Source organism: Rutidosis leptorrhynchoides, chromosome 3, assembly GCF_046630445.1.
Source record: "Rutidosis leptorrhynchoides isolate AG116_Rl617_1_P2 chromosome 3, CSIRO_AGI_Rlap_v1, whole genome shotgun sequence".
Taxonomy (NCBI): domain Eukaryota; kingdom Viridiplantae; phylum Streptophyta; class Magnoliopsida; order Asterales; family Asteraceae; genus Rutidosis; species Rutidosis leptorrhynchoides.
This window is the reverse complement of record NC_092335.1, coordinates 158,011,516-158,029,201: the sequence shown is the minus strand read 5'-3', so window position 1 is coordinate 158,029,201 and position 17,686 is coordinate 158,011,516.

The window sequence follows — 17,686 nt, the reverse complement described above, 5'->3', positions numbered from 1 at the left end:
TGTTTATTCAAAGATTGACTTACGTTCCGGGTATCATCAAATGCGGGTGAAAGAAGATGATATTCCAAAGACTGCTTTCAGAACACGTTACGGTCATTACGAGTTTATGGTCATGCCGTTTGGTTTAACTAATGCACCAGATGTGTTCATGGACCTTATGAACCGAGTGTGTGGACCATACCTTGACAAGTTTGTCATTGTTTTCATTGATAACATACTTATTTACTCAAAGAATGACCAAGAACACGGTGAACATTTGAGAAAAGTGTTAGAAGTATTGAGGAAGGAAGAATTGTACGCTAAGTTTTCAAAGTGTGCATTTTGGTTGGAAGAAGTTCAATTCCTCGGTCACATAGTGAACAAAGAAGGTATTAAGGTGGATCCGGCAAAGATAGAAACTGTTGAAAAGTGGGAAACCCCGAAAACTCCGAAACACATACGCCAGTTTTTAGGACTAGCTGGTTACTACAGAAGGTTCATCCAAGACTTTTCCAGAATAGCAAAACCCTTGACTGCATTAACGCATAAAGGGAAGAAATTTGAATGGAATGATGAACAAGAGAAAGCGTTTCAGTTATTGAAGAAAAAGCTAACTACGGCACCTATATTGTCATTGCCTGAAGGGAATGATGATTTTGTGATTTATTGTGATGCATCAAAGCAAGGTCTCGGTTGTGTATTATGCAACGAACGAAAGTGATTGCTTATGCGTCTAGACAATTGAAGATTCACGAACAAAATTATACGACGCATGATTTGGAATTAGGCGCGGTTGTTTTTGCATTAAATAGTTGGAGGCACTACTTATATGGGGTCAAAAGTATTATATATACCGACCACAAAAGTCTTCAACACATATTTAATCAGAAACAACTGAATATGAGGCAGCGTAGGTGGATTGAATTATTGAATGATTACGACTTTGAGATTCGTTACCACCCGGGGAAGGCAAATGTGATAGCCGATGCCTTGAGCAGGAAGGACAGAGAACCCATTCGAGTAAAATCTATGAATATAATGATTCATAATAACATTACTACTCAAATAAAGGAGGCACAACAAGGAGTTTTAAAAGAGGGAAATTTAAAGGATGAAATACCCAAAGGATCGGAGAAGCATCTTAATATTTGGGAAGACGGAACCCGGTATAGGGCTGAAAGGATTTGGGTACCAAAATTTGGAGATATGAGAGAAATGGTACTTAGAGAAGCTCATAAAACCAGATACTCAATACATCCTGGAACGGGGAAGATGTACAAGGATCTCAAGAAACATTTTTGGTGGCCGGGTATGAAAGCCGATATTGCTAAATACGTAGGAGAATGTTTGACGTGTTCTAAGGTCAAAGCTGAGCATCAGAAACCATCAGGTCTACTTCAACAACCCGAAATCCCGAAATGGAAATGGGAAAACATTACCATGGATTTCATCACTAAATTGCCAAGGACTGCAAGTGGTTTTGATACTACTTGGGTAATAGTTGATCGTCTCACCAAATCAGCACACTTCCTGCCAATAAGAGAAGATGACAAGATGGAGAAGTTAGCACGACTGTATTTGAAGGAAGTCGTCTCCAGACATGGAATACCAATCTCTATTATCTCTGATAGGGATGGCAGATTTATTTCAAGATTCTGGCAGACATTACACAAGCATTAGGAACTCGTCTAGACATGAGTACTGCCTATCATCCACAAACTGATGGGCAGAGCGAAAGGACGATACAAACGCTTGAAGACATGCTACGAGCATGTGTTATTGATTTCGGAAACAGTTGGGATCGACATCTACCGTTAGCAGAATTTTCCTACAACAACAGCTACCATTCAAGCATTGAGATGGTGCCGTTTGAAGCACTTTATGGTAGAAAGTGCAGGTCTCCAATTTGTTGGAGTGAAGTGGGGGATAGACAGATTACGGGTCCGGAGATTATACAAGAAACTACCGAGAAGATCATCCAAATTCAACAATGGTTGAAAACCGCCCAAAGTCGACAAAAGAGCTACGCTGACATTAAAAGAAAAGATATAGAATTTGAAATTGGAGAGATGGTCATGCTTAAAGTTGCACCTTGGAAAGGCGTCGTTCGATTTGGTAAATGAGGGAAATTAAATCCAAGGTATATTGGACCATTCAAGATTATTGATCGTGTCGGACCAGTAGCTTACCGACTTGAGTTACCTCAACAACTCGCGGCTGTAAATAAAACTTTCCACGTCTCGAATTTGAAGAAATGTTTTGCTAAAGAAGATCTCACTATTCCGTTAGATGAAATCCAAATCAACGAAAAACTCCAATTCATCAAAGAACCCGTCGAAATAATGGATCGTGAGGTTAAAAGACTTAAGCAAAACAAGATACCAATTGTTAAGGTTCGATGGAATGCTCGTAGAGGACCTGAGTTCACCTGGGAGCGTGAAGATCAGATGAAGAAGAAATACCCGCATCTATTTCCAGAAGATTCGCAAACACCTTCAACAGCTTAAAATTTCGGGACGAAATTTATTTAACGGGTAGGTACTGTAGTGACCCGAACTTTTCCATGTTTATATATATTAATTGAGATTGATATTTACATGATTAAATGTTTCCAACATGTTAAGCAATCAAACTTGTTAAGACTTGATTAATTGAAATATGTTTCATATAGACAATTGACCACCCAAGTTGACCGGTGATTCACGAACGTTAAAACTTGTAAAAACTATATGATGACATATATATGGATATATATATAGTTAACATGATACTATGATAAGTAAACATATCATTAAGTATATTAACAATGAACTACATATGTAAAAACAAGACTACTAACTTAATGATTTTTAAACGAGACATATATGTAACGATTATTGTTGTAAAGACATTTAATGTATATATATCATATTAAGGGATATTCATACATGATAATATCATGATAATATAATAATTTAAAATCTTATTTGATATTATAAACACTGGGTTAACAACATTTAACAAGATCGTTAACCTAAAGGTTTCAAAACAACACTTACATGTAACGACTAACGATGACTTAACGACTCAGTTAAAATGTATATACATGTAGTGTTTTAATATGTATTTATACACTTTTGAAAGACTTCAATACACTTATCAAAATACTTCTACTTAACAAAAATGCTTACAATTACATCCTCGTTCAGTTTCATCAACAATTCTACTCGTATGCACCCGTATTCGTACTCGTACAATACACAGCTTTTAGATGTATGTACTATTGGTATATACACTCCAATGATCAGCTCTTAGCAGCCCATGTGAGTCACCTAACACATGTGGGAACCATCATTTGGCAACTAGCATGAAATATCTCATAAAATAACAAAAATATGAGTAATCATTCATGACTTATTTACATGAAAACAAAATTACATATCCTTTATATCTAATCCATATACCAACGACCAAAAACACCTAAAAACACTTTCATTCTTCAATTTTCTTCATCTAATTGATCTCTCTCAAGTTCTATCTTCAAGTTCTAAGTGTTCTTCATATATTCTACAAGTTCTAGTTACATAAAATCAAGAATACTTTCAAGTTTGCTAGTTCACTTCCAATCTTGTAAGGTGATCATCCAACCTCAAGAAATCTTTGTTTATTACAGTAGGTTATCATTCTAATACAAGGTAATAATCATATTCAAACTTTGGTTCAATTTCTATAACTATAACAATCTTATTTCAAGTGATGATCTTACTTGAACTTGTTTTCGTGTCATGATTCTGCTTCAAGAACTTCGAGCCATCCAAGGATCCGTTGAAGCTAGATCCATTTTTCTCTTTTCCAGTAGGTTTATCCAAGGAAATTAAGGTAGTAATGATGTTCATAACATCATTCGATTCATACATATAAAGCTATCTTATTCGAAGGTTTAAACTTGTAATCACTAGAACATAGTTTAGTTAATTCTAAACTTGTTCGCAAACAAAAGTTAATCCTTCTAACTTGACTTTTAAAATCAACTAAACACATGTTCTATATCTATATGATATGCTAACTTAATGATTTAAAACCTGGAAACACGAAAAACACCTTAAAACCGGATTTACGCCGTCGTAGTAACACCGCGGGCTGTTTTGGGTTAGTTAATTAAAAACTATGATAAACTTTGATTTAAAAGTTGTTATTCTGAGAAAATGATTTTTATTATGAACATGAAACTATATCCAAAAATTATGGTTAAACTCAAAGTGGAAGTATGTTTTCTAAAATGGTCATCTAGACGTCGTTCTTTCGACTGAAATGACTACCTTTACAAAAATGACTTGTAACTTATTTTTCCGACTTTAAACCTATACTTTTTCTGTTTAGATTCATAAAATAGAGTTCAATATGAAACCATAGCAATTTGATTCACTCAAAACGGATTTAAAATGAAGAAGTTATGGGTAAAACAAGATTGGATAATTTTTCTCATTTTTGCTACGTGAAAATTGGTAACAAATCTATTCCAACCATAACTTAATCAACTTGTATTGTATATTATGTAATCTTGAGATACCATAGACACGTATACAATGTTTCGACCTATCATGTCGACACATCTATATATATTTCGGAACAACCATAGACACTCTATATGTGAATGTTGGAGTTAGCTATACAGGGTTGAGGTTGATTCCAAAATATATATAGTTTGAGTTGTGATCAATACTGAGATACGTATACACTGGGTCGTGGATTGATTCAAGATAATATTTATCGATTTATTTCTGTACATCTAACTGTGGACAACTAGTTGTAGGTTACTAACGAGGACAGCTGACTTAATAAACTTAAAACATCAAAATATATTAAAATTGTTGTAAATATATTTTGAACATACTTTGATATATATGTATATATTGTTATAGGTTCGTGAATCAACCAGTGGCCAAGTCTTACTTCCCGACGAAGTAAAAATCTGTGAAAGTGAGTTATAGTCCCACTTTTAAAATCTAATATTTTTGGGATGAGAATACATGCAGGTTTTATAAATGATTTACAAAATAGACACAAGTACGTGAAACTACATTCTATGGTTGAATTATCGAAATCGAATATGCCCCTTTTTATTAAGTCTGGTAATCTAAGAATTAGGGAACAGACACCCTAATTGACGCGAATCCTAAAGATAGATCTATTGGGCCTAACAAACCCCATCCAAAGTACCGGATGCTTTAGTACTTCGAAATTTATATCATATCCGAAGGGTGTCCCGGAATGATGGGGATATTCTTATATATGCATCTTGTTATTGTCGGTTACCAGGTGTTCACCATATGAATGAATTTTTATCTCTATGTATGGGATGTGTATTGAAATATGAAATCTTGTGGTCTATTGTTACGATTTGATATATATAGGTTAAACCTATAACTCACCAACATTTTTGTTGACGTTTTAAGCATGTTTATTCTCAGGTGATTATTAAGAGCTTCCGCTGTCGCATACTTAAATAAGGACGAGATTTGGAGTCCATGTTTGTATGATATTGTGTAAAAACTGCATTCAAGAAACTTATTTTGTTGTAACATATTTGTATTGTAAACCATTATGTAATGGTCGTGTGTAAACAGGATATTTTAGATTATCATTATTTGATAATCTACGTAAAGCTTTTTAAACCTTTATTGATGAAATAAAGGTTATGGTTTGTTTTAAAATGAATGCAGTCTTTGAAAAACGTCTCATATAGAGGTCAAAACCTCGCAACGAAATCAATTAATATGGAACGTTTTTAATCAATAAGAACGGAAAATTTCATATTCTCAGTCCCAAAAATATATATTACAAAAGCATTTAAAAAGGGAGCAAATGAAACTCACGATAGTGTATTTTGTAGTAAAAATACATATGACAAAACTGAACAATGCAGGGTTGGCCTCGGATTCACGAACCTATATCATTTATATATATATATATATATATATATATATATATATATATATATATATATATATATATATATATATATATATATATATATATTAAAACATATACTTGTAATCGAAAAAATTTATATATTATTATTACTAATAATATATTTGTTATATAGACAAATTTAATATATCTAATTCATACATTGTATATAATTAATACTTATCATATTAAATTTTAATATAGTTTAATTATTAACATTTTATTGATAAAATATAGTATTAAGTAATATGAATGTAATGGTAATGTGTTTTTATATAAAGTTTTATATTTGTAATAATAACAATAATAAATATAGTGATAGTAATAATATTAATAATAATAATCTATTTTAATCTTACATATAAATTTCATAATAACATTTGTATTCGTATTTATAATTTTTCATATTTATAATTTTAACATCATCTTTAAAACTTCTATTTTCGTAGTCATATTAGTTTTTATAATAATGATATTGATAGTGATAATAATATAGTTGTAATAATACTAATAATGGTAAAAGTAATAATAATGATAATAATAATGATAGTAATCATAGTCATGATAATAATAATACTTATACTAGTAAATAATTGATAAAATTATGTTCTAAATGGTAATAATAATAAGGTTAATATTCATAATACTTGATAATAATAATGCTATTGATAATAATTACTAATACTTAATACTAATAATAACAATAATAACAATAATAATCACAATGATAACAATAATACTAATAGTAATTAAAATCACAACAATAATAATGATAATAATTATAGTTTTTGTAATAATAATAATAATAATAATAATAATAATAATAATAATAATAATAATAATAATAATAATAATAATAATAATAATAATAATAATAATAATAATAATAATAATGGAACTAGGAATGGAATAAAAGTGTATACCCTAAAAAAAATGCTCCAGACGGGACTCGAACCTGTGACCACCCGCTACCCCAAAAGCACCCTGAACCATTCAGCTATTCCTTTTTATCTGTATTAATATATTACTTATGTTTTTTATAACCCGTATTTGTTGCAGCTCCTTCTTCCCTTTATTTTATAAAAAAAAAAATAAAAGCCAGAGATGGGGATTGAACACGAGACCTCACACTAACCAACACATCACTCAACCATCTGATCTGTCTTTCTTTTCTGAATAATATACCCCAGAAATGTTTATAACCCGTTTTAAACTGTTTAGTTTTCTTCTTCTTCTTCCCCACTAAAATCGACCAGAGGTCAAAAATTAAACAAATAAATTTTGGATTTAGGTTTACGAATTACAGAGAAACAGGCTAACACCATATTGATTTTAATCAGTCGAAAAAAATAAAAAGAACACAAGAACAGCAGTACTGTTCGATAAAAAAAAATAAGAACTTAAATCTTGATTCAAAGATTTAGACACTTTTAGACTATACATACAACATGAAATAGGTTGGAAATCTACCTTAAAAACTTTAGGGACCATCAATTTAACTTATATCAAAACAGAAAACTCAAATTTTCTCATTGAAAAATTGTTTGACTTTTTAAACCGTACCTTTGACTCCCAAATTCGACTTCAATAAAAGGAATTAAAACTTTAAACTTTGCAGATAGAATAAACACAGGATTCCTAACAGAGTTACATTTTTAATTTTTGAAATTGAAATAGAATTCGAGTTTTGGTTAAAATAGTTTAATAACAGGGGACGGGTTTGTTTTTCTTAAAATTTCTGTTTTTAATTCTTGAAGTGCATAAGAAGACTTTATCTAGAGTGATTGAGTATGTTATATGACATTAATAAACGATCACCATTGTGGTAATGTGTTTTGAAATCGACGTTTAACGAATGGGAGACAGGAGTCGTTCGAACAGAACAGAAAAGGAAGAAAAAAAATAAAGTTTGATTACAAAGTCTAATTAAATTTGTTGTGTAGTTGGGTTTAGATTCGATTTGTAATCAGATCAAAGGTAGGAGACAAAATTAGATACAGAAAGATAGATACAGGTAACCAATTTGTACGATATTTAATTTTTATATAATTTATATAATTAATAAATATATTAATAATAATAATTATATTAATAATAATTATATATAATAATGATACTAATAATCATAAAAATAAAAATGGTAATAATTATATTATTAATGATAATAATATATTGTATTATTTTCTATTTAATATAACTATAATAATACTAATGTTATTAATAATAATAATAATATTAATAAATATAATAATAAATAATCAACATAACTTAAAATTAAAATCTTATTACTAATTATAATGATATAACAAATTAGATGTATCAATTTCATATATTATATTAAATCGTAATATACTAATATTAATATTAATATTAATATTAATACTAATATTAATAATGAAAATAAATATACTAATATTACTATAAAATTTATATTTTAACTTGTAATTAAATATATGAATATTACAATTTATTAATCAGGTAACATTTAATAATTATATAATACATAAATAATAACATATATTAAATATTTATTATTTATTCCTTACAATATAATAATAATCATTTATAGAAATCAATAATATCATATATATATATATATATATATATATATATATATATATATATATATATATATATATATATATATATATATTCATATAATAGTAACTTAATTATTCTATTTATTATTTTATATCTTTAATTCCAATTAATTAAGTGTACTTTTATTAATTCAAAATGCGATATGTACACTTATATTTATATATATATATGTTTATATTTATTTACACACATATCTATTTACAATTAATTATTCGTCAATCGTCGAAACTGGTCGAAGGTAATTGAATACATAAACATAGTTCCAAAATTTTCGAGACTCAACATTATAGACTTTGCTTATCGTGTCGGAAACATATAAAGATCAAGTTTAAATTTGGTCGAAAATTTCCGGGTCGTCACAGTACCTACCCGTTAAAGAAATTTCGTCCCGAAATTTGATTGGGATGGTCATTGCTAACAATAAATATGTTTTCATGACTCATACGAGTTGGAATTTAGAGTTTTATCACCATTGAGTAATAAGGATAAAATAATTCGATTATTCGAAGAGTACGAATGAAGCTATCACCAAAGAGTGAAATTAGGTATCAAAGATTCGTCTAAACTTTTGACGTGGTAACGGTTGAATTCAGAAAATAAGGTGTGTCTCAACTTTTGACGTTGTCTTGGTTGAATTCCGGAATTCAAGGGATTTAAAGAAAATCTTCGAAATCTAAAATATTTGATTCTTCGGCGAATAAGGAAATTAAGATCTCTATAATTAAATACCGTGATCTGCCTTGATTACTCTGTCTGACATTTCCATTATAAATTAAACTCTCCCGTTCCATTATTCTCACCATTCCTATACTTTCTTTCTTAGTTCATACATCCAAAAGATTTTGAAAATGCTTAATCCAGTTCTAATCCTTGATATTTTTCTAATTATCATTTCTGTCATCCTTCTTTTCAATCTTCCACCAGAAAAATCTGTTTACTGCTACTATTACCTTGGGGTGATACTATTCTTAATTATACCGTGTCTTTATATTGTTATTCATATTAATATCCACGGTTTGTAATTTATGTATTGTTGTCGGGCCTTATATCTTTCCTTATTTCTCGGCGTCCCTGCTCCCATTTTTCCATAATCATTGACATCTACGGTTAATAATCTTTTCTGTTTGCAGCGATTTATACCCCTTTCTATTTCGGAACTTCATGCTTTTGTTTTCTTTTCGCAAGTAATGGTCCAGAATTTGTAGGTATGGAGTTTCGAATTATCATAATATACAAAGTAGAAAGGAAAGGTAGTAGCACGATTTGATTTGTCAAATTACCAGAATATCCAGAAAAGATCGAATCATCAAGAAAATATTTTCTTGATATTTTTAGAGGTTAAATAGAATACAAGAGTCGTATAACATGGCACATGATAACGTTATAGTCTGTGAATCATCACGTTCCATTAGAAACTCGACTTGACTTACATTAATATAATCACGTTGATCAAGTGTCATTATATTATACTAACTCATGCATCAATTTCCAACACTACTTCAAAACATTCATAATTCAAACTTTACGTTTTCAGAGATTTAGAAACTAAAACAGTTTTCTTTTATGATATAACACAGATAGCGCGGAGAGATAATTAATATCAGACAAGAATATTTATGAAGATATCTTCAGAAATATTGAGGATATTTATAATGAAAGATACTATAATATCTTAGAATTTCTAATATCGATGGATGATGATGAAGATTTGTCCGTAAAGATTTAGAGTCAGGAGCAAGGTATTCGTTAATGACTCCAGCAGATGCTGAATTATTTGGATTCTTTGAAGGCAGATTTAGTCTTTGTGGTTTGTCCACGGTTTCCTTCATGATTTGCTCAATCCGTTTTCTGGTTTTAACTTTTCTGAGCTTTGCCAACATACTATTCTTTATCTTTATACCTTCGACTGTTAAGGTCGTGTACAGTTTTTGCTGCTTCATTCAGCTTTTTCAGAATTCAGAGTATTGATTCGTAGACTGGGTGCGTTTCAAAATTTCAGAATGGAAGATCATAAATCTAGGAGATAAATGTTATATGTATACATATAACTGTTGATGTAGAAACACTGCGAGATTCAAAATACTGATTGCTGATTCCCAGTAATTGATATGGCAATTCTCGTTACAAGGTGTGGATGAGTTCATGATATGACTTTAATAGGTAAATATAGTGATTTGTCGGAGAGATTTAAGCCAAGGATACTAAGGTTACCGGTACATTTACTGCTAATATGGTGAAACATAATAGGTTCTCCGGTAATGATGACGAAAGGGTAATTGTTATAATAAGGCTTATTTGAATGAAGAATTGAAGTTGATCTGATGGAGCTGTGACAAAATTGGCTATTTTGGAAAGGAATTGTAAAGTTATTTTCGGTAATAAAAACGCCAAAGGAGCTAGTACAGATACGTGTTAAACGTTTACTCAGGTTCTGAGAGTTTTTCAGGTGGATAACTATATGCATAAATCTTTCCTTCCGTAGATGAAGTACGGTTGGTTCATCCTCTCGATTGAGGTGTTTTCAAGAATCATGAAACGTTTGAACGCAGATTGTAATCGTCAAGATACAAATGATGTTTAAGATGAAATCAAGTGGCAAACTTGAAGAAATGTTTAGTTTCATATGTTATAATCAATATTTTAATTCATTTTAATTGTCCAATTTTAGTAGTCCACAATTAGTTGTCTACAGTTAGTAATTCAACAATTCATATATAGTTTAATATATTTTATTCGAATTAATTAATACATGTCGTGACCCATTATATACATGTCTCAGACTCGATCACAACTCAAGGTATATATATTATTTTAAAATCAACCTCAACCATGTATAGAGAACTCGATCATTACTGCATATAGAGTGTCTATGGTTATTCCAAATAATATATATAGATGACGTCGATATGATATGTCAAAACATTGTATACGTGTCCCGATATTTAAAGTACATAAAAATAAATAACAGAAATTAAATGACGATAAATAAAATTGCGAGAATTAAAATTGCGATAAATAAATTGCGATAAATAAATGTAAATAGGAATTAACAGTTAGCTAGGAACAGTTAGCTAGGATTTTGTTAGAGTGGATTCTTAACAGCATTTCTCATAGTTAATTTGTTTGTTTCTAACAAATTTTATTTGTCCAATGTTTTCTTCATTATGCCACTTATTGGATTCTGATTGGTCAAAATCCAAATATGAAATTGAATGAAAATGATTATTCTGTGGTGAACGGATTCGTATATCTGTGGATGTAAGTAGGATAGTAATTGACCGTTGAATCAGATTCGAAGAATGTACAGTGTAACTTACTAATGTGAAATTTAAATATTCCTCGGGTATTACCTACCCGTTAAAATATTTTCACCATTAACATTTTGTACAAAAGAACTTTTAATTACAATCTTTATGAAAAAATATATATATATATATATATATTTTCTTCGGATGTAATCATGGATGTAATGAGTTAATATGATATTAATCTCATTTGCTTTTCGGGTTGAGCTAAAATAAGTAATTTCTAAAACTTTTAGAAATCACATATTCTGCGCAGAATATTTCTTCAATGAAGTTATGGATCAATACTTCATCGTTCATTGTTGTTGGTACTCCTTGGTATCTATGGTACGTATGATGTTGATGTTCGTGGGACAGATTGTGATGTTGAGGTGTGGGATGCGAATGTTGCTGTTAGTGGTGGTGATGGTACTGTTAATGTTGCTGATGGTGGTACTGTTGGTGCCAGTGATGTTGTTGAAGCTGGTATATTTTGCACCATATTTTTCAAATTGATTACTCGAGCGCGAAGTTCGTTGACTTCTTCGGTTACTCCGGGATGATTGGCGGATGGAATGAGCGGGTGAATAAGGTTTAGAATCTGAAATATTATATAATCTTGACGAGATACCATGGAAATGAGGGTGAGAATGGTGTTTCGAATAGGTTCGCCGGTAAGTGCTTCAGGTTCTTTGCCAAGAGTGCAGGTTTGGTTGGTGGAAAGGATCGCCTTCTTCTCGTCTCCATCGGTTAAGTCGACTACGAACCCATCCCCAATTTATCCAGAATTGAAGATGACTAGTTGGCTGATCCATTTCGTTTACACTGCTTTCGGAGGTTAGGTGAATATCCATATTGGAATAGCTGTCGGAATAACTATCGGAATAGCTATCGGAATCTGAGGGACTCGAACTGGTTGAGGGATTCATCTCATGCTATCAGATAAAGGATTTTCGATAAGAAATAGATTATAGGATGTAGATTAGTACCCTGCAATACATAATTTACATATGCATATATAATACTAAAATCCCATAAGTTACGGAGGAATCTACGGAAGCTGTCAGACAAAGGTAACAATAACAATAACAAATATGCTAAGATATGAATTTATCTATACACTGTCTATGCAATAGAGGTAGTAAGACGTGTCTAGACTTTAAGGATGATAAGAAAATAATTTTTGACACGAAATGATAAGCAAAACTTTTGACATGCAGACACGGTCGAAGTCCAGACCCAGTAATGCATCTAAACAACTATCAGTTAGACACACTAATGCAAGACCTGGTTCGCTAAGACCACTGCTCTGATACCAACTGAAGGGACCCGTTCATATACATTATAAACGATTCACAATAGTTAATTACATCGAGAGGTACTTGACCTCTATATGATACATTTTACAAACATTGCATTCGTTTTTAAAATACAAACTTTCATTATATCGAAAGTTGACGGTATGCATACCATTTCATAATATATCCAACTATAAATTGACTTAGTAATAATCTTGATAAACTTGACGACTCGAATGCAACGTCTTTTGAAATATGTCATGAATGACTCCAAGTAATATCTCTAATATGAGCAAATGCACAGTGGAAGATTTCTTTCAAACCTGAGAATAAACATGCTTTTAAGTGTCAACCAAAGGTTGGTGAGTTCATTAGTTTATCATAATCATTCATTTCCATCATTTCAATTGACCACAAGATTTCATATATTGACATGCGTAACTCGCGAATTAAAATTCATTCATATGGATTGAACACCCGGTAACCGACCTTAACAGGATGCATATAGAATATCCCCATCATTCCGGGACTCACATCGGACATGATAAATCGAAGTACTAAAGCAGTTCAAATTCTCTGACTGGGACTTGTTAGTGCCCATAGATCTATCTTTAGGATTCGCGTCAATTGGTGGCAATTATAATAAACACCAATTCTTAGGCTACCAAGCTAAAAAGGGGCATATTCGGTTTGATAATTCAACCATAGAATGTAGTTTCGATCACTTGTGTCTATTTCGTAAAGCATTTATAAAAGCAGCGCATGTATTCTCAGTCCCAAAAATATATATTGCAAAAGCATTTAAAAAGGGAGCAAATGAAACTCAGGATACTGTATTTTGTAGTAAAAATACATATGAAGAAACTGAACAATGCAGGGTTGGCCTCGGATTCACGAACCTATATCATTCATATATATATATATTAAAACATATACTTGTAATCGAACAAATTTATATATTATTATTACTAATAATATATTTGTTATATAGACAAATTTAATATATCTAATTCATACATTGTATATAATTAATACTTATCATATTAAATTTTAATATAGTTTAATTATTAACATTTTATTGATAAAATATAATATTAAGTAATATGAATGTAATGGTAATGTGTTTTTATATAAAGTTTTATATTTGTAATAATAACAATAATAAATATAGTGATAGTAATAATATTAATAATAATAATCTATTTTAATCTTACATATAAATTTCATAATAACATTTGTATTCGTATTTATAATTTTTCATATTTATAATTTTAACATCATCTTTAAAACTTTTATTTTCGTAGTCATATTAGTTTTTATAATAATGATATTGATAGTGATAATAATATAGTTGTAATAATACTAATAATGGCAAAAGTAATAATAATGATAATAATAATGATAGTAATCATAGTCATGATAATAATAATACCTATACTAGTAAATAATTGATAAAATTATGTTCTAAATGGTAGTAATAATAATAAGGTTAATATTCATAATACTTGATAATAATAATGCTATTGATAATAATTACTAATACTTAATACTAATAATAACAATAATAATAATAACAATAACAATAATAATCACAATGATAACAATAATACTAATAGTAATTAAAATCACAACAATAATAATGATAATAATTATAATTTTTGTAATAATAATAATAATAATAATAATAATAATAATAATATAATAATAATAATAATAATAATAATAATAATAATAATAATAATAATAATAATAATAATAATAATAATAATAATAATAATAATAATAATAATAATAATAATAATATTAATGGAACTAGGAATGGAATAAAAGTGTATACCCTAAAAAAAATGCTCCAGACGGGACTCGAACCTGTGACCACCCGCTACCCCAAAAGCACCCTGAACCATTCAGCTATTCCTTTTTATCTGTATTAATATATTACTTATTTTTTTTATAACCCGTATTTGTTGCAGCTCCTTCTTCCCTTCATTTTGTAAAAAAAATAAAAGCCAGAGATGGGGATTGAACATGAGACCTCACACTAACCAACACATCACTCAACCATCTGATCTGTCTTTCTTTTCTGAATAATATACCCTAGAAATGTTTATAACCCGTTTTAAACTGTTTAGTTTTCTTCTTCTTCTTCCCCACTAAAATCGACTAGAGGTCAAAAATTAAACAAATAAATTTTGGATTTAGGTTTACGAATTACAGAGAAATAGGCTAACACCATATTGATTTTAATCAATCGAAAAAAATAAATAGAACACAAGAACAGCAGTACTGTTCGATAAAAAAAAATAAGAACTTAAATCTTGATTCAAAGATTTAGACACTTTTAGACTATACATACAACATGAAATAGGTTGAAAATCTACCTTAAAAACTTTAGGGATCATCAAGTTAACTTATATCAAAACAGAAAACTCAAATTTTCTCATTGAAAAATTGTTTGACTTTTTAAACCGTACCTTTGACTCCCAAATTCGACTTCAATAAAAGTAATTAGAACTTTAAACTTTGCAGATAGATTAAACACAGGATTCACAACAGGAGTTACATTTTTAATTTTTGAAATTGAAGTAGAATTCGAGTTTTAGTTAAAATAGTTTAATAACATGGGACGGGTTTTTTTTTCTTAAAATTTCTGTTTTTAATTCTTGAAGTGCATAAGAAGACTTTATCTAGAGTGATTGAGTACGTTATATGACAGCTATAAACGATCACCATTGTGGTAATGTGTTTTGAAATCAACGTTTAACGAATGGGAGACAGGAGTCGTTCGAACAGAACAAAAAAGGAAGAAAAATAAATAAAGTTTGATTACAAAGTCTAATTAAATTTGTTATGTAGCTGGGTTTAGATTCGATTTGTAATCAGATCAAAGGCAGGAGGCAAAATTAGATACATAAAGATAGATACAGGTAACCAGTTTATACGATATTCAATTTTTATATAATTTATATAATTAATAAATATATTAATAATAATAATTATTATATTAATAATAATTATATATAATAATGATACTAATAATTATGAAAATAAAAATGGTAATAATTATATTATTAATGATAATAATATATTGTATTATTTTCTATTTAAAATAACTATAATATAATAATACTAATGTTATTAATAATAATAATAATAATAATAATAATAATAATAATAATAATAATAATAATAATAATAATAATAATAATAATAATAATAATAAAGATAATAATAATAATAATAATAATAATAAATAATCAACATAACTTAAAATTAAAATCTTATTACTAATTATAATGATATAACAAATTAGATGTATCAATTTCATATATTATATTAAATAGTAATATACTAATATTAATATTAATAGTAATAGTAATATTAATAATGAAAATAAATATACTAATATTACTATAACATTTATATTTTAACTTGTAATTTAATATATTAATATTACAATTTATTAATCAGGTAACATTTAATAATTATATAATACATATATATAATAACATATATTAAATATTTATTATTTATTCCTTAGAATATAATAATAATCATTTATAGAAATCAATAATATCATATATATATATATATATATATATATATATATATATATATATATATATATATATATATATATATATATATATATATATATATATTCATATAATAGTAACTTAATTATTCTATTTATTATTTTATATCTTTAATTCTAATTAATTAAGTGTACTTTTATTAATTCAAAATGCGATATGTACACTTATATTTATATATATATGTGTTTATATTTATTTACACACATATCTATTTACAATTAATTGTTCGTGAATCATCGAAACTGGTCGAAGGTAATTGAATACATAAACATAGTTTCAAAATTTTTGAGACTCAACATTATAGACTTTGCTTATCGTGTCAGAAACATATAAAGATCAAGTTTAAATTTGGTCAAAAATTTCCGGGTCGTCACAAATATAGCACATAATATTTACATGTAAAAATTTATAGTTTCCAACAAAAGTGTTAAGCAATCGTTTTTAAAGTAAACACGGTCGAAGTCCAGACTCACTAATGCATCCTAACAAACTCGGTTAGACACACTAATGCAAATTTCTGGTTCTCTAAGACCAACGCTCGGATACCAATTGAAATGTCCCGTTCATATCGATTATAAACGTTTCATATTAATTGATTTCGTTGCGAGGTATTGACCTCTATATGAGACGTTTTTCAAAGACTGCATTCATTTTTAAAATAATCCATAATCTTTATTTTATCGATAATGGTTTTAAAACCATAACGTAGATTATCAAGTAATGATAATCTAAAAGATAACATTTTTCACACGGCCATTACATAATGGTTTACAATAAAATTACACATTGATTTAAATCTCCGAATGCAGTTTTTAAACAATATAAAATCAAGCATGCTAACTCCAATTCTTGTCCTTAATTTAGCATGCAACAGCGGAAGCTTTTAATAATCACTTGAGAATAACATGCTTAAAACGTCAACAGAAAGTGTTGGTGAGTTATTGGTTTAACCTATATCATAATAATAATAATAATAAAC